This window comes from Spermophilus citellus (assembly GCF_964194105.1).
Source record: "Spermophilus citellus genome assembly, chromosome: 13".
Lineage (NCBI taxonomy): Eukaryota > Metazoa > Chordata > Mammalia > Rodentia > Sciuridae > Spermophilus > Spermophilus citellus.
Window position 1 is genome coordinate 8907082 of NC_138193.1, and position 4076 is coordinate 8911157.

General features: G+C 45.0%; 1 long non-coding RNA gene across 1 annotated transcript; it reads right to left on the bottom strand.

Moving 5' to 3' along the window:
• Positions 1 to 598: 598 nt before the first annotated feature.
• On the bottom strand, positions 599 to 3219 carry LOC308632289. The gene is made up of 4 exons (XR_014018491.1): positions 2969 to 3219; positions 2648 to 2868; positions 2254 to 2391; positions 599 to 696 (listed from the first exon to the last, which is right to left on the bottom strand). It is a non-coding gene; the product is annotated as an uncharacterized lncRNA (long non-coding RNA).
• Between the last annotated feature and the right edge of the window lie 857 nt (positions 3220 to 4076).

The following is a 4076-nucleotide window of genomic DNA, read 5'->3' on the forward strand; positions in this document are numbered from 1 at the left end:
TTGCCGTGCTGGGGATTGAACTCGGGGCCTTGTGCAAGCTGGACCAATGCTCTACCACTAAGCCACAGCCCCAACCCAAGTTCTTTCTTAATCATGCAAGTAACACCACTTACTAAATGGGACCCATGGCATTTAAGTGAGGACTCTACAACAGGGGACAGTTTCAACAAGTGCAAGGTTACATCCTCTTCAGTAAGTTTGGAAAACCCATGATTTTTTGTGTCTTGGAGATCTAGAATTTCAAAGGCCATTTCCTCATTGTCGCGAGGGGCAAAGTTGCAACATATGCAGTCGAGGGGGAGAAATAAAGAATGGCCTGCACTTCTGCCCTTTTCAATGCTTTATTCACTAGAATCACTCAATAAAATTTCACTCTATAGGTTCTTAACCAAGAAGAGGACCATCGTTCATGCTAGGCACTGCAACAGACATAATCAATTCACAGCAAACGATTCTAGATTAATTCTAAGCACTGCAAACACACTTAATCATGACAGGCTAATGACAGACATTCCCTCTGCGTGCTAAGTTCAAAAGTCTCAAGCCTTAGGCTTTATGTCCAGCAGATGCACACTCACTCAGACCGCGGTGATCAGGTCAGGAACCAAGGCAGGCTTCTCCTGGAATGGAACTGACGGCCGGCTGAGGAGAGGGTCACAGGGAGAAGTTGCGGCTCTCACCAGGGTCAAGATGTGGCTGTAGAGTTGGAGAGCGGTAAGGATCAGGCCCAAGATGACAAGTGATGAGATGTCAGTCCAGGTCCTCATCAGACTCTCCAGCTTGGGTGCATCCTTGTTTTGGCTGGCTGAATGTCTGTTCATTTGCTCTATTATTTATACTAAATTTTGGGGCTTTTGACCCCCCCTTTCAATTCTTATCAGTTACCACCAGATTTCTCAGTGACAACATTCACCCTGGGGTTAAAACATCTGGTCTGGTGGTCCCTCCCTGATTTTCTCACCTTTCCATTTTTTCAGGGGAGAACAGCCTGACAGAGGCTTCACTCTGTATCTCAGGATGGGGAGAAGTGACTTGACTGTGTCTGAGGCCATATACTGGAGGGCTCCCTTAGGCATGCCAGGTGAGACTGCAGCTTTCAAACTGAAGTTTTTAAAATGGAGTAGCTTAGGCTCAGGCCTAAGGCCGTCCTTACACTCCTGAAATAGAAAAGCACAGTGGCTTCCACAGAGGGTCTCCCACTGCAGCCCAGCTCAGCAGGACTCAGGAGCAATGACCTCAGTAGTCCACATAACTGAGGACAAGGAGGGCTGGTGGAGAGTCAGAGGCAGATGTGGGTCAACAGTGCAGGTGTGCGAGGATGAGGGGCACGCTCGAACAAGAAGAGTTGGAGAAGAGCCTTTTTCGAGCAGGGAAAAGATGATCAGAAATAAAATTCCCAAGGCCTCTGGGTCTAAAATACTCCTCTAAGGGTCAAAGTCAACTCAGAAAAAAATGAGGCTGTGGGCATGAGGGGGAGAGACCAGCGGGCCCAGCTCTAGCCACCTCTCTTCTCCTTGAACCTAAATCCACAGGTACAACCAAGCCTGTGGTACCCAGCCCCATGACCTGACCCTTGTTTCTGGGTCACTATGCCACTAATCCAGGTGCCACGAGACTACCACACTAAAATGATCCGAATCTTTACAGTGGAAAATTCCACGGTCACCACACAGCCCGGGGAAGCACAGGACATGGTGCTGTGTGAAAAGAGTGGCAGTCCATTGTTGGAGCAGCAGATCACTAGCCAGCTAATCCCTTCTGATTTTTCCATATCTGCTGAACATTCTAGAATGATCATGAATTGCCTTGGTTATCCAAAATTTAACCTACTGCTAAACTGTGAACTCCATCTCCATTGATTGCCTGACAAGCTAATTTAGTCCAGATCACACTTTCAAACACTATCACAAAGAGGAAGCATAGGTTGAACTTTTCAAGATGAGATGTCCTATCTCCTCAGCTAAGGCCCAGCTAAAAACAGTGTGTGCCTTCTTGATGTGATTCTAAATCAGCAGGGTATCTGGGGCACAATTCAATACCTTTAGGCCTCAGGTGCCCCAAATAAGGGGCTCCAAGTAAACTAGCACTCTCCAAATACAGCTGTGGTGTGTGAGATAATTCTAGGTGCTACTTGAACAAGATCATGCATTTTTAGTTTAACAATCACTAAAATGTTAATTCTTTAAAAATCAAGTCAGGAAAGCACCCTACTTTCCTGTTGCAGGAGGTGGAAGTGTGTGCCAGTCTACCTACATTTAGTGAAGAAGCTGTAGGGTCTGTACTGCTGGCCTGACCAGCTGCTGGCAGGAGAGATACAGCACTGTGTCTGCAGCGCATGGCTCAAGCTGGTGAAGTGTCTGCTGTCTCTGGTTCCCCGCAGTGACAAAGGGCCTACAGAGAGATGAAACAAAACCAAGTTAGACATCCCTGGCTGTGGCGCTGCCAGCACCAAATAACTGTCACTAAAGTCACTAAAAATTCTAATCTTTTGAGAATCATATTTGAGGACAATTGTTTTTTAAACCAAATTTTTGGCTGATAGCCAGCTAAATGCCCATCCTCATTAGAGAGGTTACAGTTGCTTCACCCAGTGGATGTCCCAGTCTCAAGAAAGCTCTGTACAGCCAGGGTTTCTGCCCCGCATTACCCAGCCCAAGCTCCTGGGCTGCTCTGGGCAAATGGCGCCCTCTGCTGTATGCAGCTGGGCAGTGGACAGATGAGGAAAGACCTTCAAGTGAAATGTTCAGAAGAACAAGACTCAATGTGTAGAGGGTGCCCTGCCCTTTATGTTCAAAACACAGGGAGGCAGGGAAGGCATGTTGTAGACAACTCCAGAAGATCACGCAAGAAACTGAAGAGCGGCTGCCTCTGTGGAAGAAAACAGGGGCATTTAGGGCTGGATGTGAAAGACCCGCATTTTTGTATTTTGAGGGATTTTTAATTTTTTTTAACCACATGCATCTATTACTTGAGAAAAGGTTTTAGAACAGCCATGTCTGAGAGGAAGCCATCTGACCAGTCCCAGGGATGGCAGTGTCAGGTGAGGAAGAAGGCAGAGGTGACAGGAACAGGTACAGTGCTGGCAAGATCAGTGCATGCACAGATTCTTGAGCTCTGTGCTTCACTAGAGAAGTGACAGGGTTAAAACAGCCCTGGAGGGAAAGTGGCCTTTAGGGTATTGGCTTGATAAACAGAAAACAAAAACCTGACAACAGCTGTTTTCAAGTCTGAGTGAAGCCATGCAGAGGACAGTCACTGCGGCTTCATCAGCAGCACCAACCATGGCTCACAGGGCCAGAGAAAGAAGGTGGGTAAGGACAGGGAGAGCGACATCTAAGGGTGGTAGGAAGCCGTCACAATATCTCCACTGCATACAAACAATGAAACAAAGGGATAATCTTTAATTACCAGAGAGCATTTAATAACAACCCTTTTGTTTCATAAAATAAGAAATGTAGGCCTATGAGACTTCAGAACTTTGTCATTACAAATCTCATTCTGCTGTACACATTTTCGCTGTTCTTGTGAAGCCCTTCCTCTTCAACACAATATCTTAATTAATAATAACATTTCATCTTGCCCTGTGCACCATTATGACCTCTGATATATTTCAAGAAGAGTAAAAATCACTATCAGATTTTTTTTCACACTGAGAATGTGTCCAAGTTTATTTTTTATGTAAATATTTTTAATTTATATGACGGCAGAATGCATTACAATTCTTATTACATATATAGAGCACAATTTTCCATATCTCTGGTTGTATTACATAGTATATTCACACCAATCCGTGTCTTCATACATGTACTTTGGATAGTAATGATCATCACATTCCACTATCATTAATTGCCCCATGCCCCCTCCCTTCCCCAGATTTTTTTTGAAAGACAGAAATATCATTCATAGCTAATAATGTATCCAGCCTAAAAGAGTTCAACTGTCAAACACAGAAAGAAATAAACTTTACAATTTAGAAATAGCCACTAATTTTTAATGGGGGGAAGAGACAAACTGGGGATTGAACCCAGGGCCTTGTGTACATTAGAAACAGTCATGTTTGCTGGGTGCGATGGCAC